General features: G+C 48.9%; 1 long non-coding RNA gene across 1 annotated transcript in view; it reads left to right on the top strand.

Moving 5' to 3' along the window:
• Positions 1-1,812: 1,812 nt before the first annotated feature.
• The window catches only part of LOC135965385 (uncharacterized), a 60,874-nt gene continuing 37,492 nt past the window's right edge, over positions 1,813-25,194 (top strand). The window contains exon 1 of the long non-coding RNA XR_010578262.2: positions 1,813-2,095. This is a non-coding gene — a long non-coding RNA (uncharacterized lncRNA). The remainder of the gene's footprint in view (positions 2,096-25,194) is intronic.

The following is a 25,194-nucleotide window of genomic DNA, read 5'->3' as shown; positions in this document are numbered from 1 at the left end:
TCCCTTTGTTTCTGGCCATCGTTTCTCCTCCCTCCCTCTGCCTTTGTGGGCTGGAGGGCCTGAGCCTGTACAGCGGTCTATTTCATGATGACAATGGCCGATTATTACCCTGTAGTAAGAAGTCTCTCCGTTTTATTTGGCAGCAGTAGTTAAATAAATTTAAGGAGTGATGGTGTAGTAGTATTTGTTTTGTTTGTGCTTTTTTTTTTTTTTTTTTAGTGTCATTTAACTGAATGTTATTTCCAATTTCACTGATCACTTTGAGAGGCCAAGACACACTTTGATTTGTTATTTTGTGTTTGAGCTAGTTTATTGCCTCACAGGAATGCCAAGTATTCTGTTGTCACACATCATTAAGTATCTCAAATTGTGTTACTAAAATACTTAGCTGAATTACCTCCCTTTTTTGGCTTTTAAAAATCTAAAATCTGTGTGAAACACAGGATGGTGCATCTCCATTGAGGGTTGTTGAGAAGTGTGACTTTTGCTGGCATGCTTGAGAATCAGTGACATTATTTTATAGAAACACTTTGTAACTGACAGCAAAGCTAGAAGCTCCTGTAAAGGGCAGAGTAGGCAACGTGTTATGCTTTGAGGGCCACAGAAGTCTCTGCATATATTTCTTTTGTGAAAACTTCAAAGTGTAAAAATCACTTCTGGTTCCCTGGCCAAGGCTCGGTCGGGGATCATGGTTTGCAGACCCTTGACAGCAGCTTAGCTGAAAGCTGGTCTCCCATGCGGTGAGCAGGAGCCTACCTCATTGCTTCAGCCAGGAAGATGCTGCCCTGATGCTGGAATTTACTTCAAACAAACTTGAAAGCTCTGGCACCGCTGCTCATTTCCATACTGTTGCAGGCTATCTAAAATACGGAGGATGCCTTGGAGTTTTGATTTTGTTACTCCTCTTGAAGGGCTCTGAGATGGCTCATCGCGAGTTAGACATTTGCAGAAATGATCAAGCAGAGCTGCAGTCATCTTGCAGATCAAGTGAAGTTTTTTCTGAAAGCTTGTTACAGGCTTAAATTTCTGATCCCGTTCCATCCACTGATCTTGTATGATATGATTGGTTTCTTTTTGCACCCATTTGGGTCTGTGAAGCGTCTCCCCACCGTGGTAGAACTTTAGCTCTGATTTCATGCGTGAGTCGGTATCCTCACTCCTCTTCTGTGAGGAGAAAGCGCTGTAGCTTCTGCGTGGTTTCCGGCCCCTCCCTGCACGCGGATGGATTGGGAGGTATTTGTGGTGTGTGAAATTGCTACCCCCAGAGGCTCCTTGTTCACTCCCCTGGACCATACTCTTCCCTACTCCCATGGACTGCACTCCTCCCTCCACGTTCATTCCCCGGACCACATTCCTCCCTCCTCCTCCTTCCTGGCTCACTCCCCTGGACCACACACGTCCCTCCTGGTTCACTCCTTGGACCACACTCCTCCATCCTGGTTCACTCCCTGGACCACACTCCTCCCTCCTGGTTCACTCCCTGGACCACACTCCTCCCTCCTGGTTCACTCCCTGGGCCGAACTCCTGCCTCCTGGTTCACTCGCTGGGCCGAACTCCACCCTCCTTCCTCCTGGTTCACTCTCCTGTGTCCCCACACCTCTCCTGGTTCACTGCCCTGGGCCCCCATGCCTCCCTCCTTGTTCACTCCCCTGAGCCCCCACTCCTCCCTCATAGTTCACTCCCCAGGGCCCCCACTCCTCCCTACTCCCCTGGGCCACATTCCTCCCTCCTGGTTCACTCCCCTGGGTCCCCACTCCTCCCTCTTGGGGGCGTGGTAGTTTCTACTGTGCTTGTGCCAGCACGATAAGGCTGAGTGGCAGCTCCAGGGCGGCGGCTGCTCACGCAGCTGTGGTGTTAGTGCAGAGAACTGCGGGGATGCAGCTGCCCTTGCTGTGATGCTTCGAGTGTCACAGTCGGTATGGGAAACTAGGTGGGATGTGGATGTCCCAGGAAGGGACAGGAGCCTCCCCTCAGCCTCTGTCAAACAGTTCTCAGCCAGGCATGGTGGCTCATGCCTGTAATCCCAGCCCTTTGGGAGGCCGGGGTGGGTGGATCACCTGAGGTCAGGAGTTGGAGACCAGCTTGACCAATGTGGTAATTTTTGACACATTAAGGATTAAGGAAAATGACTCTCACTCGTTTGCCTTGCTTTTTAATTGATGATTGGTGTAGCCCAGTAGTCTGAACTTGTTAAGCAACCATTCTTACTGAAAGACTAATGTTTAAAAGTCTCTTCCTCTGGACACGTCTTTGGCTGCTGTAATCAAATGCAATGTAATCAAATGCAATGTAATCAGCACTGGTTAATGGCTTTCCTTGTTTGGCTAGCAAATGCTCCTCAGAAACTTTGGTTTCTTGTTATTTTCATTTATAATTATGTTTTAAGCCTTCTAATTTTTCTAGCTTTCCTGTGAGTTGGGAATAATTGTGATGGGTGCTTAGTTTGGGATGTTGACATATACTTTATGCCATTGTGTGAACACTGATTTCTCACTTTCTCATGAAGACTGATTTCACCTAGTTTGGTAAATTCTATTAATTTTAAGGAAGGGGGTGGAATGCAACTGCTGTTAAGAGGCTTTTTTAAGGATGGGGAAATGTTGCCATGATTATTACCGTTACAGAAGGAACATAAAAATACGTGCTGCCTTCAGTCATGATGAATATGTAAGTCCGCATCTGTGACTGCAGAAAACGGCAGCCCCAAATCTTAAAATCGTGTGGATGCACCAAGCCCATCTGCAGGGCACTGTGGAGCAGCCTGCATTAGCCGAAGTTGGCCCACAAGCCCTGAGGGATGGTGTCTGAGTTATGATAAGGCTCTGACTTGGGATTAAACAGATCTCCAAATACTGTGATATTCTAAACAAAGACACGATACTGCCCAGGGAGCCCAGTGGGCACCTGTAGGCAGTGTAGGTGAGAAAAGGTTCCAAAGAAGATTCCTGCAGCTCAGCTAGGAGGATTCTGTAAGGCAGTAGACACATCGAAGTTCACATGGGAGTGTTGAGCTATATTCATTCCTTTTAAGCAGCCAGGCTTGTGTGTGTTTTTAGGGGCACTCACATAGCGCCCCTTCCGCCCTCACTGCCGGTTGTGCCTGTTTGATGTTGCGGATTTCTGTGTTAAGTGTGTCCACTCTCCAAATGTATCTCTGTCTCTAGAATATTTTAGAGTAGACTATTTATTGTTTAAACGCTTGCTTTTAGTGAGGAAGAAATCTTTAAAACGGGCCATACAGACCCTGCTATAAATGTTGAACAATGGAATGTGTAATGTTTAACACGTAGTGTTTAAAGTAGAAGACAGTTTAATTTAGAAATCCTGTTGGAATGCCAACTTAAATTACCACCATCCGTATGCATATGGAAAAGAATGAGAGAGAATGTACAGAATTGGAATTTTGTCTATTTTGTCGAGATTCTGTAATGTATCAGGTACAAGCCTCACTTCATGATTTAAATGCATGAAGCTGAAATTACAAAACTTGACAAAAACATGCCTTTGAATTGTGAACCTTTATCCTCCTTGAAATAGTGATTTATCCACTAAAATGTCCACCTGCAACTTTGTCAAACACATTTGTTGCATTAGTTCTCAAGTGAGCTCAGTTTTCCAGAGAGGGAGATTATTATTGTTTAAAGTTTGTCCTGATGATGTTGGTGAACAGGGAAAATCCTATGATGTGGATCCTCTGTATGTGTTAAACATCAGACCCGGCCTGCCCAACCCTCTGCCTGTAACTGGGAAGCTTGACTGTCGGGATCATTGTAGAGAACCTTGAGGAAAGCAAAACAAAAAGCCTCTGGAGTAGCAAAAGATGTAGCTGATTTCATGCAATAAAACTTACACATTTTTCTTTAAAATGCTTCCTTCGGAACGTCAGTTTGCTGATTATTTTAGAATCACTGTAGTCTGCTGACAGCAGTCGTGGGAACAGGTGCATGGCCCGGCTGGTGCAGGGGGGTCTCAGAGCGGAGCCACACTGCTGACACCGAAGGAGGGGCTGGAGCCATCACGCTCGTGACTCGTGCAGATGGCCTTGGCTGACCTCCAAAAGAGGAAACGTCAGTATCCAAGGAGGAAAAAGTCTATTAATTTCATGAGTGTTTGCCTTCGCAATGGCTACAACCCTGAGTTTGTGGCATCTGCTGTCTCTGGAATGAGGAGTCTTCCCTTCCTGGCAGACAAGCTCTAGATGGGAACAGGAGCTGTGGTTGCTGGATTGAAGAGGTTTCCTTCTTGGGGAGGTGGCCTTCGAGCCTGACATGAAGGAAGCTGTGACTGGCGGGAAAGGGCCTTGGGGACAGTGTATTTACCAGGAGGGTCAGTGACGGAGAACCATCCTGTTCTGAGTGTTGCCATTCTGGTTCTAGAGTAAACTTGGGGAGAAACAACAGCCAAAAGCCTCGAGGAATATTCTGTGATGTTGATCACGTTTGGTAGATTTGTTGCTGAGACTCTGAAATGAGAAGCCCGGGAGGTGCAGGTCTATCAGGCCGTGGGACGTGGGAGAGCTGCTGCTTCAGGGGTTGGAGTCCCCGTGCCAGAGGCTCAGTCCTGCAGAGACTTTTGCACAGTGGGCAACTGCTGCCTCTGGTTGACTGTGAGTCCCCCAGATGAATACCCATGAAAGGTACCGTGTCAGTAAAGAGTCAAACTCTGTGAAGCATTTGGAGATTTATTCTGAGCCAAATGAGTTACCATGGCCCTTGATACTGCCCTCAGGAGATCCTACGAACGTATTCCCGAGGTGGTCAGAGCCCAGACTGGTTTTATAGCTTTTAGGGAGACATGAGACAATCGATCAAATAAATGTAAGATGTACATGGGTTTGGTCTGGAAAGGTGGGACAACTGGAAGCAGGGGTGTCCAGGTCATAGGTAGATTTGAAAATTTCCTGATTGACAGTTGGTTAAGAGAGTTGTCAGATAAGGGGTTGTGGAGACCAAGGCTTTGTCATGTGGAGGAAATCCTCCAGGTAGCTTCGGAGAGAATAGATTGTAAATGTTTCCCATCAGACTAAACGTCTAAGTTCTGTCTAATTCCAGAAGGGAGGTAGGGTGATGAGGCAAGTCCGACCCCCCAGCGATCATGGCCTGGACTAGTTTTTCAGATTAGCTTTGGAATGCGCTTGTCAAAAGCTGAGGCTGTTCAGATGGCCAAACTGGCTTCGAATTCTAATGTTTTTACAAGCAGAAAGTGATTGTGTTTTTTTCTGTGGATGACAGCCAGTGTGGTAATTAATATTTTGTTAGCAGATTAATTTTGAAGTCAATGTGTTTTCATGTATGTTAATTATTAAATCATCAACAAACAGAAGGGCTTACTTTGAAACCAGCCTGAGACTCAAGAGGCTCGGCAAACAAAACGATGGACTTTGGAGAACTGATTCACGTGTTTACTGTGCCAAGTTTCAGGCATTATGAGAAGTCTGTGCTGATACATTGTGACTTGAGAACTTAAATCTTGATGGACTCTTAAGAGTGAGGCTTTTTTTTTTCTTTTTCTTTTAAACGGTCAGCGTTTCTGTCTCCTGTGTTTTGTCTTCCAGCTGTGGAGCACTTTAGGTTTGTGTTCACGTGGCGTTGTTCCCTGAACCACCGGGTTTGTGGCTCCGCGGTCCTGCCCGCCTTGATCGCGTCTTCCCCGCCCCGTGGGTTTTATCCTGAGGACGGTTCTCTGCTGTGTGGAGTGGAGGATCAGTGGACACTGGCTTTACCGACTCATTTTCTATGTAGCTCCCAGTTTCTCAAAATCATAATTGTCTTGGATTCCCTGTGAAACTGGGAGTCAGGCCTTGGGCACAGTGCTGGGTGGCCTTGGGTGCAGTACTGGGGCAGGAGGGAGAGATGAGAATAGGAAGGACGGGTTTGTCAGGGGAAGGAACCCTTTGCCGCATTCCTGTGTCTGTTTTAGGTTAAAGATGAATGACCGGGTGGTGGATGTCTCCCCTGCTGTGGCTGGACCTCGCTGTGCTGAACCCTGAGCAGGGGCCCCAGCAGCTGCCTCCTGCCAGGCCGGGGCCACAGGGCTTGGCTGCTGCCTCTAGGGTGGGTTGCGAGGGCTCATGCCAAGTTGCAAGAGTCTGCACCACTCCTATGTGACCTGAAGGGCATGGGGGAAGCTGGTCTGTGCTCCTTACCTGGGAGAAGTTGAGTTCACCTGGGCCAGAGCCTCTGGGGAGGTATTAAGGCAGAGGCCTGGAATTCCTGCTTTCCCCAGACAGCAAGAAAGCTCAGTGTTGCACCTGCTCTGAGATGCCCTCAGCAGCCATATATAGTTGACTTGAACATGAGGGAAGGTGCCAATTAACCCGGCTCTGTGGAGAGCTTTGAGGAGTCCAGGCCCTGGGCCCCGGGCTTTTTAATATGTTCCTTCCTGAACAAAAAAGAACAAAAGATCCCTGTGGCTGATGCCGACTGCATGGGGTAGGACATGCCGAGCTTGCGTGGGGCTTGCCCCTTAGTTTCCTTGGTGCTCCTCCCAGCCCCTACGGACACCAGCCTTTCCAGGCCGAGGCTTGTCCTGTTTAGACCCTCGTTGATGGGGTCTGTGGTCCTGGATCGAGGGCCCAAGCACTTCTTTCATGATTATAAATGATTCACCAGAGACGCACGGCTGTGCCCAAACATCTCATGAGTATGAGATACAGCCAGTGTCGCCGCCGCAAGCTCATAATTCTAGTGGAAAGAGGAAATTTTACTTTTAATGTGCTCGTGTGACTCAGATGCAAATATTTAATTCCCGTTAAACTTTCAAGAGCTTGAGAACCTCTGAGATTCCTTGAAAGTTGTTCCTTTGCCCCACGACTAACTCTCCTGTGGAAGGAGGCTGGGGTGGTCCGCGGGGTCTGGGATCCTGCTGCGTTCTCCAGGATTCCTTAGGTTTCATCATTAGTCCCAGCTCTTCATCAGATGGAGCTGATTGACTCTGACATTTCCATTATATTGTTCTTGTGTTGCCTCAGTTAACTTAGAATAATCAGTATTTACCAGAAATAATTGATGGCGAGATGGGAATTATTGGTGATTCCCTGACATAGGCAGCCTGTATAGATAAGCGTGTTACACGGTGTCTGATTTCTGAGATGTTGGTCCACACCTTCTCAGCAACACACTTTGAAGGGTAGATTCCTGTGCAGGAGAAGCTGCTTTTCCCCGAGACACGGTGGCGGCCCCTGCACTGGCATGGCAGGGTGGGCGTGTGACTGGGCAGGGCTGGACCTGCTCCTGTCCGCCCCTGTGCTGAGCGCGTACCTCCGCACCACATGTGTGTCGAGGGTGCCTGCCTTTGTTCCCCCAGCTCGAACTCATAGAATTGTATACCTTCCTTGACACATTCCTGCATAGAGATGATTAGATCTGGGGGCTGAATCTCAATCTGACATGCATGTAGGTAAATTATTCACGTAAATGACTTGGGTCCTCCACGTTCAGGGTCAGGAGGCGCGGGGTGGGTTTGGAGACAACTGCCTGGCCTCAGGAAGTTTCTCTCAGAGCCTGTTTCTTTCTCTAGCAAAGTAAATGGTGCCTACCTCACGGGGCTTGACACACGCTCAGTACTCAGATGCTGTCTGGTCTTTATTATAGTTAGTATTTGGGGAACAGCATGGCTGGTAAGAAAATGCGTTATCTTTACAATTTATAGAATGTCACACAAGGCAAGCGTGAAACTGGGACTCTACCCTAATCTGAAGATGCTGGTGCTTAGTCTTCTGAAGCATTTTGTTGTAACTCTGGCGTGTGTCAGCCAAGTCATATGATGGCACCGCATGCATGATGCCAGCTCAGTTACCTTGGAACGGGGAGCCTGAGGCTGCCAGGGAGCAACCCTCCTACCTCCAGCCTTCGGCGGTTTCTCTCTCTCCTTCCCTGTGTCCCTCCCTATCCCCCACTCCTCCTTTTCACTCCTGCTCCCCTCCCTACCCCCCTCACTTACTCTACAACAGACACCCAGACTTTGACAAATCCCAGCTGGGCCTATTTATCACTGGGCTGGGAAACCAGAGGGAAAGAGGCCCAGTTACTACAAAAATAGAGAATTGAAATAGAATGTGAACTACTTTTGCGTATTTTTTATTTTCATCTGAATATGAAAGGCAAGTATCAGCATAAAATGGGTGCTAACTGCGCCACACAGCTCCAAGTCTGCCTTGTCGGGGCTCCGTGGGTTCCCACGCCCTGGCCTTCTCTGAGTGTCTGGACACGCCGTGGCTGCGAAAGGAGCATTCAGTTATGGTCCTTTGAATGTTGCAGAGTCATGTTTAATAAAAATCTTCACGTTTACCCACAGCCAAGTCTTGATTTAATAACAGGTACTGCAGGTCTCTGGGTGGGCCTGAGCCTCTGTTTTAGAAGCAGCCGCACCATCCGAGGGGCAGGTCCGTGTGGGCTGGCAGGCGGCCTGGTCCTTGGAGCACAGGGTGGACCTGATCCAGTCCTGGCAGTGGGGGGCCTTGCAGTTCTAGAAGGTAGTGATGCAACCTGTGGCATAAATAAAAAGCCTCATGTGCCCCCATGAGAAGCTGGGGCTTCCCCTCAGTAGTGTGGTGTGCTGTGTTTGTGATCGTGCAGATGTAAAAGGGTGAGGGAGATGTCTAAAAACTAGGCTCCCGAAGACAGCCCTTCATGTCGGGTGCTTTCATGTGTGTATGTACACCTGTTTGACGAGTGTACACCTTCACGCGTGCACCTGTTTCACGCATGTACACCTGTTTGTGCATGCGCCTGTTTCACACTTGTGCCTGTTTCGCGTGTGTGTGTGCCTGGGCATTCCCCTTGTATTGCGTCATACGTTGTATTTTACAGATTGTTTTTTTTCAGTTTGTATCGTGAGCTTGTAACGACTTTGTGAAGAAAAGAGGGGATCGTGGCAGCCTTTGGCTCTGAGAAACGTGATGTCACGGGAACAGATGAGACAGCCCGGGTGAGGCCGGCAGAGGCCATCGTGGCCTGGGAGTCCGTGCACATCCACTGTCTGTCGCTGTGTGACAAGTGACCCCAAAACCTAGGGGCTTAAGGCAAAGTACACGTACGACTGTACAGCTTCTTCAGGTTGCAAATTCAGGGCAGCCTTGCTGAGCGGCTCTGGCCCAGTCCCCCGGGTCACCATGAAGATGCTGTCTAGGGCTGCAGCCATCTGTAGGCTCAGCTGGGCTGGAGGTTCTGCTCCAGGATGCTGTGCTGACGTGTCTGCGGGCAGAGGCCTGGTCGTCCACACCTGGCCCCTCCCTGGGGCTGCCAAGTGCATTCCTGCCCAGGGCCGCTCCTTTCCCCAGAGACGTAGCAGTGCTGGTCTTATGCCCAGCGTCAAGGTGGCCGGGTCAGGAGCAAAGACTTGTTTCCCCTACTCGGCGGCTACTCCTGCAGTGCTGGGCGACAGTGGAGGTCGCGCAGGAAGGTGTTCGCTGAAGACCGTGCTCTGTGACTTGACGGGTGTTCCTCCCAGGAGGGTGAAATGGAGACTGGACGCTGGGAGCGGCATCCTGCGTGACCCCACGTGTAGTGGGCTCACAGCAGAGCTAAGTCCTTCCTTTACAGATACTTTTCAGAGTCTGCCCGCCTTTAGATTCTCTGATTAACGTGTCTGAGGAGGGTCCCAGGAGTCTGGGCCTGCCACCTGCCAGGCCCAGGAGGTTCCCTACATGTAGCTGGTCCCCTGACACCCTGAGAAACGTGAATCGAGAAGATCACCCGAGTTTCCTAAATGAGTCACCTGCCTTCTCTTCCCTTTGCTTTCATGCCTCCCCCAGGGTGGGTCAGTCCTGTCAGCCGCAGCGATACCTGCATGCTGGGGTTCCAAGGAGATTGGGGGTGTGTGTGGTCCCCCAGGGAGATTCGGTGACTGAGGATGCTGTCATAGCAGCCAACATGTCCCTATTGTTTTCACTTCTAATGAAGTTCAGTTACTAGGTTTTCTGAGGCACAATGATGTCCTTGTGAAAAATTGGTGATCAGGGAAGCAAGCAAGTGTGGGAAAATGATCCTGCCCTTAAATCTAAAAAATGATGAAACAGCAAAGAGCCCTGAAGAGCCCATGAACCTCCTCATGGGGCAGTAAGGAGACACCTCAGTAATGGCTTAAAAAAAAATGAGATCATACTGAAGAAAAAGTACACTAAATTTTGGGTCTCCTATGGGTAAAGAGATTGTGGTTTACATTTTGGAGGCATGCATTTATATACTTATTTATTTTTCTTTGCTGGATTTAGAATTAGTTGAAATAATTGTGTTTTTTAAATTTAAAAAAATGGGGTATACGAAGTCTAATCTCTTTGTGGCATTTCTGTACTGTGAGACTCCACATACAAAAGTGAAGCCCAGACTGTCTGTCTCTAATGAACCAGAGAGAGGTGGTCATCTCCTACAGGCCGGTCTGGTCTCCAGGCATCTGGCCATCCTCCCAGTCTTGGGCACACCTGCATCACTGGTGCTTCCTGCCAGACTGTGACTCTGCCGAGGTTTCAGGAGCACCCTGAACAGTTTTCCTAGGGGCTTCTGCTTTGTCCTGGCTCCTGATAGCACAGGCTTTTGATGAAGGACTCTCCCCACTGCTAGGTAAATTGGTGATTGCCCCACAGTCTGTATTTCTTGCATGGGGCGCAGAGCGTCTGGGCGTGGTGTCGTGGCCCTGGAGCCAGCTCTAGGACTGCCCGGCGGCCTTGCCTCCGCCCCTCATCTGGGAACAGGGCGGTGGGGAGGAGAAGGGAAGCAGGGTCTTGACCCTTCTGCGTCTCGAGAACACGGGAACACATCGTCCCATTGCCTCGCACCATTCACAGCCCAAGCTTGTGTGAAGTATTATTTTATAACCTCCCCTGACAATGATGTATTTTATATAAGCAGCACATAAAGTGGTAATTTAATACCCTATCGAGGAGGATTAAACAATAAGGAGCAGATATCGCTGTAGAAAAGTTACTTTATCCGGGAAACATTTATCTACTGCAGGTGGAGGTGAAGCATGGCTTCCTCCTCGGTGGCTCCTGACGAGCCTATGAGATTCTGTCTTGTTTGCCACTGTTAGCTATAAGCTACACCTTTCCTTCTATGATGTTAGTTACAAGCTCTACCTTTCCTTCTATGATGTTAGTTATAAGCTCTACCTTTCCTTCTATGATGTTTATTTCTTGCCTGTTCACCAATGTTACAGTTACAAGCTATACTTTTCCTTCTGCGGTGTGTATTTCTTACCTATTCACCACTGTTAGTTACAAGCTATACCTTTTCTTCTGTGCTGTATATTTCTTGAAGGCATGGACTAAATCCTAATTCCACAGTATTTGATGAACACGCTCAAGAGATACTTGTTTGAATGAATGGATTAATGGAAAATAGAAGTGGTGACTTCACTTTTAATTCGTTATGTCAAACTTTGTTTACATGGAAAATTTTATGGTCCTTTGGATAAACAGGGCCTCTGTGCAGGGTTGTTAGAGATTGTGAGAGTGCCTCAAATGGCTCTGTGGCTCTAGGCCCACAAAGGTCTTCAGGGACTTGGTGGCGGCACCTGTGTTGAAAACTGAGTCCTGCAAATCCATTCGAGTGACCTGCCAGCACACACAATCCTACTTCCCAATTGATTTCTGCACAGAGGCTTCTCCTGAATGCCCCAGGTGAACGTGGGTTTAGCCAGCACTGCTGGGCTTCCACAGCAAGCCAGGGTGCTGCAGGGATGAGAGAGAAGAGGGGCAGGACCAGGATCTTCTTGGGACCCAGTCCCCGTGTGGGGACGCTGCCTGGCCTGGCTCTTCTGTGGGAGGTCAGGGAAATGATGGCATGGAGGGACTGTTGGCACGAGCTGCTTGCTCAAACATAGATCCCAGTTCTGTGTGAGAGGCAAAATAGAAATTTATGTGGATATCATCAGTAACATAGCAAATATGGGTTTCTTCCCTAGGGTGGCTGTGACCCTCTTGCTCATCTGCTGAGCAAAGGCCAGGCCCGGCCTTCTGGGCCTCCACAGTGAGCTTTTCCCAAGCTCTGTCCACTCCGTGGAGATGGCCAGAGCCAGGGCAGACAATGGGGTGTTTGCCACTTTTTGTTTTTCTTTTTCGAGACGGAGTCTTGCTCTGTTGCCCAGGGTGGAGTACAGTGGTGTGATCTCGGCTCAGTGCAAGCTCCGCCTCCCAGGTCATGCCATTCTTCTGCCTCACCCTCTCGAGTAGCTGGGACCACAGGTGTCTGCCACCACACCAGGCTAGGTTTTTGCGTTTTTAGTAGACACGAGGCTTCACCGTTTTAGCCAGGATGGTCTCAATCTCCTGACCTTGTGATCCACCCGCCTCGGCCTGCCAAAGTGCTGGGATTACAGGCATGAGCCACCACACCCGGCCAGGTATTTGTCGGTTTTTGAAAGCTACATTTAAAGAATGAAATAGACTGAACGGAATTACTTCCTTTTGAATGTTTAATACTTAATCTACCAGAACACTTAAATACAGTTAATGTATTCAAATAATAAGAAAGAACTTTCCCTCCATTTCCAAAGCAAAAGTATAAACAATCTTTTACTTGGCAGGGATTTCACTATGTTTCTTAAAAGCCAGCAAGCACTTTTCCTGAAATAGACCCGTCTCTTCCTCTGCATAGACCCTATGAACATTTTACCTACATTTCTGCTGTATCTTGATGTGTGATAGATTATAGAAAATTCCTTGCTACTGGAACTTCACGATGCTTTCCTTTTAAACATCAAATAGAAAGTATGGATAGTAAATCTCAGATTAGTTGCCATTCTCGGTCTTGGTAGAGCTGCCACCAACAGCCTCTGTCAATTACAACAGAGTGTGTCTCCCCAGCAACTAGGTTTAGATTGCAGACCAAGCCAGGATCACCCAGGATTCAACGCAACGTCTTCCAAAGCTGTAGCCACTGCTCCTGGAAAAGATTTGAGAAGCCCTCCCTTTGATGCCTGTGCATGGCTGTTCTCAGATCACAGCAGCTGCAGCAGCATCTCGGAGGATGCCGGCAGGGGTGTCCTGGGTACTGACTCCACGGCAGGGGCCTGCAGTATCTGAATGAAATGGCCGTGACACTGTGCACCCTAGAGGAATCCACAGCCACGTTTCAAAGGTGCAGTGGCCCGAGGTGAACCCCAGAGCACTGAGGAGCCTGGAGTTGACCTGTCACAACTCCATTGAGAGAACTGACTGAATTCCGAACCTGTGCGGGCAAAAGATGGCTATTTGCGCTTGGCTCCTTCCCAGGACAGGGCAAGGGAGGTTGTCTGTACAGCTAGTGGGAGCTTGACTCTGTTCACACTTGGGGCTGAGTCACTCTCCTTTCTGTGAGCCCAGGGAAGATAGACATGCCTAGCTTTCCTGGAAGAGGGCCCTGATGAGTCGAAGCTGAGCTTCAAGATGTTCGGTGTTGTGGTGTGCGTGGCGGGTTCCGAGTCGGTGTGTGCTGAGTGGGGACCCGGCTGCTGCTGTCGCTATTGGGCTCAGCAGACGCTGCGGGGGAAGTGGCTCCTGTGGTACTTGGTTTTCTCCTCACAGAGGTGGGTTTCCCTGCGGTGAAGGTGTTGGTGCTGTGACAGGCAGCCTCGCAGGAGGAAAGGTGCTCGTGGGGTTGTGCCCCGAGGTCCCCTTCCACTTGAGGAGTAGGAAGTGGGTTTGGGACCCTGCTTCCGGCTGCGCTCCCTTGCTAGGTTCTTGGCCTCGGGGACCGGGAGAAGCTGAGTACAGGCCTGAAACCTGGACCCCTTCCACAGCCTCCGCGGCACTTGTGGTGGTATGCGGGACATGGCCCTTGGAACTCCAAGCCCTACCCTGGCATGCCCGCCCACTGGGGCGTCTCGGGCACCTGCTGTGTGCTAGGCTCCGTGGTGGGGTGGGCGGTAGCAAGGGCTGTGGGGTAGAGTGGCCACGGTACGCGGATGATGAGAAGCGTCAGGGAGGCAGTGAGAGCACAGCTGAGACCTGCAAGGAGGGGACTGGCTGTGGGTGTTGGGGCTCAGGGAGCTGCCTCTACCCAGAGCCACAGTGGCCAGTGAGGGCAGAGCAGGGGACCGAGGCCCAGGGAAGCCGTGTGTATGGTTCGCATCAGGTGTGCGGGTCTGCCGGGCTGTGCGGCCCTTCTCAGTCCTGGCTGGGCCTGGGGTCCCAGAGGGAACGGAGGGTCTTTGCATCTCCCTCCTCTTGCTTCCCTGCTGCTTCCTGGTCAAGGGATGCTTCTTTATTGCAACTCTGGCAGTTATTGTGCATATTAAGAGGAGTTTCACAAAATCATAGGGGGAGAGGCGGACTAGGGATTCATTTTTTTTTCTCCCCCTGATTTTATACGGAGGCTTCTACTATCCCTTAGTGTGGAGGCAGAGTGCAGATGCTCTACAGTTCTCTGTCCAGGAAGAGAAGAGCTGCTGGGAAGCCACAGAGCTGATCATTGCAATAGCTCTGACATTTTAAAGTGGGAAAATGCTGATGTCTATAATAATCAGAGTAAAACTTCAGTAGCTTCAACATAAAGATGTCGAGATGATCTTAGAGCCATTTCGTCCCTAGATCCTTCTGCAGTGTGGAGTGTGACATCTCTACCAGCCGCTGGTCAGTGGCCGCCTGGGGTAACTGAATGCTTGAAGTGTAAATGAGAACTTCTAATTTTATTTAATTTTAGTCAAATTTAAATAGCTATATGGGCCGGGCACCGTGGCTCATACGTGTGTTCCCAGCAGTTTGGGAGGTCGAGGAGGGTGGATCATGTGAAGTCAGGTGTTCAAGACCAGCCTGACCAACAAGGTGAAATCCCATCTGTACTTAAATATATAAAAAATTAGTTGGGCGTGGTGACAGGCGCCTGTAATCCCAGCTACTCGGGAGGCCGAGGCAGAAGAATCACTTGAACTCGAGAGGCAGAGGTTGCAGCAAGCCGAGATTGAGCCACTGCACTCCAGCCTGGGTGACAGAGGGAGACTCTGTCTTAAGAAAAAAAAAAGATTTTAAAAAACCCTACATGACCCTAGTTGCTTCTGTAGGAGACGGCATGGTTCCAGAAGGTAGACTTTGTGTTGGACTCTGCAGCGTCAGGCTGGAGACAGTCTCCCTTCCTAGCAGCGTGGGCCGCTGGGTCCTCTACCAGAAGGGATGGTGGCGTCTCTGGGAGGTATTTGTGGACTCAGATCTGTGTGGATTAGTGACTTGTGTTACTCACAGATACTTAATTTTATGGGTAAATGAATACCTGGACTGGCTGCAACTTCAGGGCGAGATTCGGGAGTAGGGAGTGAAAAGTGACGACGGAACCCTGGGCTTGTCCTGCCATCCCCAGGAACCGGTCGGGGCGCCTTCTTGTCTGAAGTCCCAGCACGTGGTCAGGGTACCCCTCCCCTCTGAACCCCCCCGGAAGTGATCGGGGCACCAATCCCCTCTGAAGCCCCAGCACCTGGTCGGGGCACCCCTCCCTTCTGAATCCCCCAGCCACCTGGTCGGGGAGACCCTCCCTTCTGAATCCCCCAGTACCTGGTCGGGGCGCCCCTCCCTTCTAAAGCCCCCAGACCCTCCTGGACTGCGGTGCTGCTTCTCCAAATTCTGCCCTTGGCTGTTTTCTAGGAATCACCTGTACCCGAACAGGCTGCGTGTGTCACTTCTTGTCGGATCTGGGGTGACGGTGAAGCTCATTTATCTTGTCTTCCTCCTCACGTGCCATATCTCACCTGTTGACTGTCTGAGTTTGTGTGAGTGCGTGTTGTGCGTTCTCAGGCTGTGCTTGGTGCTTAGGTGACAAGAACGTCTTAGAGCAAGGGACTGCCTGCTCCAAAGGACGCTGTGAATGAATCGAGACACGGTTTACTTGTGGGGTTTAAATTTCCTTGGTGTTGGAGGCAATTAGGGGGAAACAAGGTCTAAAAAAGCCCCTGGGGATGAGGAAGGCAATAATGAAAGAAATTACTCTATACACACTTATCAGTTGGTTTAATTTGTAGGTGAATTTTGCATTTTGGGAACTACTAAAGCTATTGTTTGTAGGGATTCCTTGATGAGCTTCTTGTTTTCTGTCAAGTAGAAAGTAAAGTGTGGATCGGTTTTGCCTTTAATTCTGACTGACTAGAATCTACTTCCTTTTCCCCCCCATTCACGTTAGGGTGGGGATTGGACTAGAAGAGCTGTAGGATCTCTTTATTTCTGATCTTAAATGAATTTTTTCTTTAATTAGTTTTTTTGTTGGTTTTGTTTTGTTTTGTTTTCGGTGAGCTATTACTTTTTCCTTCAATGCACTGTTCTTTGGTTTGGAAAACGGGCTCTATTTGTACCGTGCTTTAAATGTACACAATGGTTCTAAATTGCTACTTTTCGTTAAAGTTAGATACAACATCTTAATTGAAATGTCATCCATAATTGAGGCACAGTCTGAGGCCTGGAGACCCCTCTTGTCACTTCCTTCCAGCCGTGGCTCCTTCTCTGGCCACGTTGCCCCTGGCCACATCTCCTCCCCCCACCAAGCCGTGTCATCCCCCCACCACGTCACCTCTGGTCACATCAGCTCCCTCCCGGCCACATCACCTCTGGCCTCACTGCCTTTCTCCCTCTCTCCCTGGTAGCCTCTGTGACTCCTGCTGTCTACCCTCCCGTGGGTCTGTTCAAGGCTCCTTCCCCGTTTTCCACTCCTGAGTGGGTCTCAGGGCCTGGATGTTTCACAGGATGCAAGTTTCTTCCCTTCCAGCCGCGGGTCTCTGAGCGACAAGTCCAGAGAGGGCACTAAGCTCTCCTTACCCACCTCGAGGTCCCGAGCCCTGACCGCCGACCACCAGGGCTTTTCTGCAGGGTGTGGGGCAGACTCATGCGTGAATTGGACAAAAAAGGTGCTTCTAGGAATCCTTGTTTTAAGTGCACTGGAGCAGAGATGGGGAGAGGGGACCACCGGGTTTGCTCAGAATTGGGCCCTGCTCACAGCCAATGAGGCAACATAAGCACCTCCTAAATGAAGCATTCCACACACTGATTTTACACATGACGGTTGTGATGGCTGGAAAAGGCTTCACACAACGAGTGAGTTTGAGCTGCATTTGAAGGAAGAACAGGTCCCTGTAGGTGGAGATGAAAGATAAGGGTCAACCAAGCCATCAGCAGCAGCGGGGGTGGGGTGGTGCAGACTCCCCATGGATGGTGGGCATGGCTGAAATGCAGGAGAGGGCAGGGGTGCGAAGGAACAGCAGGGCGGCAGTAAAATTCCCCTGCAGAGAGGGGACGTGACTGAGATATTACCACATGTATACAACTGAGAGATGATCTGAGGATGATTTCTGGGAGCCTATGGGAAGAGCACGTGGTCATCATCAGTTCCCGGGATCTCTTTTTATGAAGTGAAAACAGTCATGCCTCTGCCTATCTTGTGAGCTGTTAAGATCAAATCAGATAATCTTCAGCGAGCCTTGTAAATGCTAAAGGTTATGACAGACTGTTCCAGCCCGCTTGTCTCCACCCTCCTTTCCTATTCGGTAACGTGAACCCTGCTGGGTACCTCACTATCTGCCTGGCTTTCTCCTCCATAACGTGAGCCTTGAGTACTTGCTGGGTACCTCGCTGTGCACCTTCCTTCCTCAGTAACGTGAGCCCTGAGTATTTGCTGGATACCTCGCTGCCTGCCATACAGCTGGCTGTAGAATTGTCAAACGCACTTGACTGGCACATAAGCAGAAGTGCTCGCCAGGCCTTGGGAGGGCTTTCTGACATGTGGGTGACTTCTGTTCCCTGTTAGGCTGGAGCTGCAGGAGCCCTCCTAGACCAGACAGAGGACCAAGGCTGGGGCCTCGGGGTGGGGGCTGGGGGATCTCCCTGGGTGTATTGTGTGGGTGAGAGCAAACTTCAGTCCCGCTGTGGCATTGGGATTCAGGGTTCCTTCTGGAATGTTCTGAGTGAGAAACAGGAAGTGTGCACAGGTGCGTCTTCTGCGGATTTTATGGTTATCTCTTGGGAGAGCACTGGTGCCTCTGAACTATGAACCTGCAGAACCACTTGTTCCACTAACGGCCGCCTTTATATAAAGAATGACTTACAAAAGATGCCACTTCAGATGGAGGTATTTGCAGGTGTGGCCTGAAAAATGAACAGAATGACTTTCATCTCAAGGAAAGTACCTTACATTATTCCCAATGATAGACATTTGAGCTTTCCAGCGAATATTAAAATATAAAAATCTTGTGTCTACCACTTTCTCATGTGATTAATGATATTGATGCGGTTTGGTTTGGTTTGGTTTGGTTTGGTTTTGTTTTTTACATATAACGAAATGTGGAAGCTGCTCATAACTCTGAATCAGTGTTATCTAACCAATGTGTGATTACAAAATCGTGTGCTGGTAAAAGCCATTCAAGTGCAAGACGGACCAGTCGACTTAGAAGGAATTGGGGCAGAAAGGTCCAACGAGCAGAGCACAGACTGTGTTGCAAGACAGCCTGTACGGAAGTGCCACTTGTTACATTTGGCAGCAGAGAATAACTAAAGTGATCTGAAAACACAGTGAAAATACCGCTTCCTAATTGTATATCAGTATGGGGTTGGACTTTCTTCATAAACTTCAGTCACGGTTCTGCAGCCCACTGAACGCAGATGCAGGCATGAGAACCCTGCTGTCTGAGGTGCAGAGATGTTAGGTGTTTTCACAGCACCACAAACTGTTGCCACGCTGCTGCTTATTTTGGAAAATGGTTTCTTCTTTAAGACTGTGTTAAGATGTAATGACTTTATCCTTGTAAAATAAACTAAATTTTTACTTTTTTTTTTTTTTTTTTGAGACGGAGTCTTGCTCTGCCACGCAGGCCAGAGTGCGGTGGTGTGACCTCAGCTCACTTCAACCTCTGCCTCCTGAGTTCAAGCGATTCTCCTGCCTCAGCCTCCCTAGTAGCTGGTACTACAGGTGTTCGGCACCATGCCAGGCTAATTTTTGTATTTTTAGTAGAGACGGGGTTTCACCATGTTGGCCAGGCCGGTCTCGAACTCCTGACCTCAAGTGATCCACCTGCCTCTGCCTCCCAAAGTGCTGGGATTACAGGCATGAGCAGCCACCACTCCCGGCTTGATGAGAAAGCTTTTTTGTGCTCTTTAATAAAGTGCAAAGGGTTCCTGAGACCCAAAAGTTTGAAAACCACTGGCTTAAACTGACAAAATTGTCCACGATTCTTCAGTGTATCTTCTAATCTGTTGATGGAGAAAGGACGGTAAGGGATGCTTTACTTTTTGCCTTTCACAACTCAGTGGTGCCGGGACAACTTGGGTATCCACATGGAAAAGTATGGACTGGACCCTTCCTCACCGTACAAGCAAAGCTCAACATGAATCCAACGTAAGGAGCTGACTGAGACCCATTCTGTCAGTCTGCTGGGTACCATAACGGACACCACAGACCGTGCGACTTAGACAATAGCATCTTATTTCCTTTTTCCTGGAGACTGGAAGCCTGGGATCAAGGTGCGGGCAAGGTTGGATTCTCTGGGGCCTCACCCCATGCTGTGTAGATGGCGTCTTCTCTGTGTCTTCACAGGTTTCTCTTATGTGCATGGAGCACTAAGGACTGTGTCTAAATTATCTTAAAAGAACACCAGTCATACTGGATCAGGCCCTACTTTTAAGATCTTATGGGACCTAAATTACCAAGCTAAGGCCCTGTATCTAAATACAGTGACATTTTAAGTTTCTGGGGTTGTGACTTTAACATGGGAATCTTGGGGGGCGGGGAATGGGACAGTTCAGCCCATGACACCATCAGGGGAGAATCCTCGAGAAACTGTTAGGTTGGATTAGGCAATGTTTCCTTGGCTGAGACGTCTAAAGCTATAACAAGCAACTGAAGGGAAAAAGACGGTATCAAAATTAAAAATGTTCATTTCAGAGGATACTATTAAAGTAAAAAGACAACCCACAGAACAGGATACATTATCACGATAAGGACCTGATATCAAGAATATATTTTAAAGCTCTTAATAAAAATCCAATTTAAAAATGGAAAAAGGATTTGAATAGACATTCTCCAGAGAAAGACATATAAATGCCTTAAAAAGCACGTGAGATGTTTAGCAGAATTCGTCATCTTAAAAATGGAAATCAAAACCACTGAGATACCACTTCACAACCACTGGATGGGTAAAATCCCAGTATTGTACAGTGACTTGGTGGTGAATTTGGGAAAACTGAAATCTTGATATATTGCTAGTGGGAAGGGAAGTAAAATGGTACAGTTGATTTGGAAAAGTCTGGCAGTTCCTCAGAAAAGTTATGCATGAAATCACCATACGACCCAGGAATTTCACTCCTAGGCATATGCCCAAGAAAATTGAAAACATTTTTACAAAAAAAAAAAAAATCTTATGCAGGAATCTTCATAGCAGCATTATTTGTAGTAGTAGAAACAGTCCAGGTGTCTGTCAACAGGTCACTCACTGTGAGATTCCACTCACCTTGGACGTGAAAGATGTCAGCACCGAAGGTCACGCCAAAGGTCATGCACTGTACGATTCTTCTCACAACAGATGTCCAGAATGGGCAAATCCAGAGAAACGGAAGTCGGCTGGCGATTGCCAGGTGCTGGCGGAAGGAAGGAGCAGGTGCTGACTCTTAATGGGTTCAAGGTTTCTTTGGCCCATGGTGAAAAAGTCCCAGAATTACATACTAGTGGTTGATGTGCAGCTTTGAGAATGTGCTAAAAAGACTGAATTGTATCCTTTAATATTGGGGCTTTTATGGTTTGTAAATTCCTTTCAATTTAAAAAGGAACTCAAGAACTTCTTTGGTGTTGATATTTAGATGGTGAAAGAGACAGTATCCAAAACAAGTTACTATGTAACTCACGTCGACAGAGTTCATATTCTGAGGGTCTTAAAGGAAGTGTGTGAGCCTAGGAGACACAACGATCCTACACTAGATGTCACACCCCATCTTACTGATTTCTATCTCACATAACCATATTCAGGGAAAACCGACATGTAAACGTGAGCTGAATGCTATGCAGAGGCACACTCCTCTTACCCGGATGATCTTTAGTGGCACAGTAAGAGATGAGATCATAGCAACGTTAGTTTAGTTAAATTTCTATGGCAACAGAAATTTGGCACATCTGATGAGTTAGATCTCTCTGCACAGCTCCTAATGGGGTTGCCCATTTCTGTATGGTGTCTGTGTATATTCTCGCTGTGGAAATAAGTGATAGCACCTGCACAAACACTTGCCCGGAAACGTGCACGAAGCTGGTGAAGGCAGAGGACAGGCGAGAGGGAAGCATGGCTCAGCCCTGGCAAAGAAGACCGTTATTCCGAACGCAGAAGATTCAGGAACACAGTCGTTGGGAAGACTGCTGATGTCCGTAGATCTCACTGCTGTTGTGTTGTATCTGTGCAGCGAGTTACCGGAGCTGTCAGAACCGCACGTGTTGGTATTGGTATCATCACTCAATGCTTCTGACTTTTCCTGGTGCTGAGGATGACTGCATGTGGCGGAAGCAAAGTACTGACCTAGCACAGATCATCAGATCCCAGTTCTTTTTTATGAAGGGGGTCAGGATTAGAACCACCCCCCCACACCCCCCAATCCTATAAGAACTGGGATCTGATGATCTGTGCTGTTGAGAGAGGCAGGGTTAGAACGCCCCACTCCCCAATCCCATTGTTGAAAATAATAGTTGGCTTGGGAGGGTTTTTTCTCCTAAGGTTGAAGCTGTGCATTTCTGGAGCCTGGGCTGTCAGCCATGGTGGCTGGGGAATGCTGGGGCTGCGGTCGTCCGGCCGCTGGTGGGTCCTGCCTCTTTGACACCGTTCATTTCTGAAGCTTGCTTTCCCTGGTGTTGGAAGTAGCAGCACTGGAAGAATGGCCGCCTTCCTACAGTGAAGCTCTGGCAGAAGAGGAGAAGACACGGAGCGTCTGTTCAAGGACGTGACGTTCTGGGCACCGCACCATGCGTTCTGCTTCTCAGCGGTGCCTCTTGGTTGATGTTACCATCACCTGGCATTTCCCAGGAGGTAACTCGCAGATGTCACACTGATGGAAAGCCGCAGCAGCGCGGTTCACGTCCAGGGCCAGCTGGAGCACATCAGCAAGGTCAGGCTGGATACATGTGCTTGCTGACAGGAAAATGACAGGAAATATGTCATTTCAGGGAAATGACAGGAAATGTGCTTGCTGACAGGAAAATGACAGGAAGACGACAGGAAAGAGGCCCATGAGGAGAGGAACCATTGGATTCAAGGCGGGGAACTGAAGGAGCGAGTCATCACAGGGTGGGAGGCTCAGGAGCCAGCAGGCAAGTGGGATGTGGCCTCAGGGTGCTGCTGGGTTGGTGAGGGGCCTTCTGTGACTTTTCTAAGAGTGCAGTCAATTGTAGGGGTGGGTGCCGGCTCCCGGCTCCCGCACATAAGAGCCAAGCGTCTTGCAGGAGACCAACGTGTGCACTGGGAGTTCCTAGTTGCGTGTCCCAGCATGCGGCCCAGAGGCCCCTGACAAAGCTCAGTGCACCAGGGACACAGTGGACTTTTGGTTCCTGACCCAACGAGGAAGTGAGGGAGTGAGTGAGGGCCGAGACACAGATGCAAGGATGCACAGGATGGGGTGCAGTCAGGTGGAGAGTCATGCTGTGGGGTCCGGGAGAGATGGGTTCGAGAATAAATGGGACCGGGTTGCAGTCAAGTGGAGAGTCATGCTGCTGGGGTCTGGGAAATGTGTTGTGTTTGCTTCTATGTGAACAGCGGGACCTGAGCATGTCTGTGCTTTGACGTTTAATCTGTACACTATCCTTGGCAGGGTGTGTATCTCTGTGGCAGAGGACACCCCGGGCACAGTGGATGTCAGTGGCGGTGGCTGGACTCACGGTCCGTGAACGTTGCATGATCGAACGCGTTTGGTACATTCTCAGCTCCTGCCCAGGTGCCTCCCGAGTATCCGGTGCTGTGGCTCCCCACACCCTTCCCATCTGTGTGTAGCATGACCACCATCTTCCTACCATGTGTTTGTGCTACCACGGCTGCCATGTCTAACGGGCGCTTTGCTTTCCAGCTACTTTCCTATAACCAAACCCTTGAACGACTTTGCCTGCGTTTCAGAGATGATTAGGGTATTAGTCTTTCAAGATTGCTCTGAGGATTTCCAAAAGCAAATGCAACTTACAGGGTGCAAGATTTTGGAAATGACAGTAATTAGAGATGAGTTTTCTCAGTGTGTTGATTGCGGTAAAATTACATAGCACTCTATTTTTAAGTGTATGGTTTGGAGGCATTAAGTGTGTTCACACTGTGGTGCCACGATCACCGGCATCCATCTCCAGAACTTCCTGGTCTCCCCACGCTTGAAACTCGGTCTACCCAACACCAGCTCTCCTTCCGCCCCAGCTCTGGGAAGCACTACAGGTTGCTTACAAAATAGGCTTTTTCAGTAAGAGAAGGGGCAAGGAAAAGAGCTCTAAAGACTGTCTTGAGATTTGAGGAAGTGTTTTAGGTTTTGCTGTCTGGTTCCCGGTGTAAAGGAACTATTGAAGACGTGGGAAGGTGAAGGTCTGTGATCTCAGGAAGTGCTGGGCTGGGCAGCTTTCCCGCTGTGATGGGGGCACTTGCCCTCAAACCCGCCTGAGATAATCGCGTGGGGATGGTGCTGCGTTGTGACAGCTCTGAACTTGGTCTCCTTGAACGTTGCCAAGTACATAAGCTTTGGCGGTTACCGTCTAGTGTCTGCGGGAGACCTAGAATTTGAACATTGTTGACTTTAGAACACTCTCATTTTGATAACACTCTACCTGTTCTCAACAATAGGAAATATGCTGTGTCCTTTTTTTTAATGCCTTAATATTCTGTGTTGTGGTGGCAGTAGTTGCAGCGGACGCTACTTCTGGTTCATGGTCATCGCCAAACACAAGCTTCTGGAAACCGTGTGAAAAATGAAGGGGAAAGTGCTTTTCTGCAAAGGGCTTTTTTGAACATCCTGTTTTTTTCTGGAATATCTGTTGTGGTGTAAAACGTTTTCATATTTAGGAGTTTTTAACGTGTTTTATACTGGTTAGCTTTGAAACCCCATGTTTTTGCATGTCATGGGGCTGCTTTATCCTATTCTATGATATAGCTGGTTTGCAAAACTATTGGTTATTTCACTTTAAAAACCAAAGCAGCTTACAGATTGAGTGTGATTCCTGTAAGAATTTAATTGTAAAATTGATTTGTGTTCAACAAGCTTACTGGAATGGCTAGATCCGTGGACAAAAAGATAAGAACATGTCAAGTCTCTGGGCCAGGAAGGACTTCCAAATAATACAAGTGATACACGGTAATTTCTTAACAAACAATTAGATTTAGTATATAACTGGTTAAAACCTCTATATTTTCTATTATAGCCATTCCACAGTGCCCATGGGGGTGGGCTGCAGGACTGCCTATGGAATCCAAGGTCTGTGGGCACTCAGGTCCCTGCAATAAAATGGCATCGTGTTTGCATATGACATATGCACATCCTCCTGCAGACAGTCATGTCAGGGTTGCTCGTAACAGCTATACCATGCATATGCCATGCGAGTAGTTGTTTAATGAATAATAAAGTCTGAATGCTTAGTACAAACACATTAAAAAAAAGTCTTGATCTATGGTTGGTTGAATCCACAGGCCTGGAACCCCGGGAGAGAGTACAAACTCTAGAAGCAAAACGAACAAAGCACTTGAGGTCAGCAGTGACGGGTGTGGGATCACACTGAATCTCATGTGTTTTGCTGTCTGTGTCACTGTGTCCCGTGTAAACGGGAATCATTTGTAGCTTAAGGTAAAATAGGTAACAGGAAACACTACAGAATGGGCACGAAGGCGCGCCCCTCATTACCCCGTGTTACAGCCAAGCATCTGCCTCCTGGGGAAGGATCTGTTCTGTGGGGAGACTAGATGTTGATGATTTCCGGATGTGTGAAGGGAAACTCCCTCCGAGAAACGTGGCTTTGGCCGGAGCACATCAGATGAGAGTTAGCGCGGCATGGAGTTTCCACAGTGCCTCTCAGGCCTGCTGCTTCTCTCCTCTCCCCACCCCTGGCCCTGACTCTTACCAAGGGAGGCAAGTTCAGCTCCAGCTGAGCCCCGCACAGGGCTGTGGGTCTCTAGGGCAGGTGCCACCTTCGTCTGAGCAGGCTGTGTCAGAGGAGGGTCTGGCTGTACTTGAGCTGTGAGAGATGCTCTCAGAGATCCAGCATCCTGAAAACCCAGGTGCTGAAGGTTCCTCCTCTTCCACCATCCTGCGGGGAAGGGGG

This window comes from Macaca fascicularis, chromosome 10, assembly GCF_037993035.2.
Source record: "Macaca fascicularis isolate 582-1 chromosome 10, T2T-MFA8v1.1".
NCBI lineage: Eukaryota > Metazoa > Chordata > Mammalia > Primates > Cercopithecidae > Macaca > Macaca fascicularis.
This window is presented reverse-complemented; position numbering and strand designations above follow the sequence as displayed.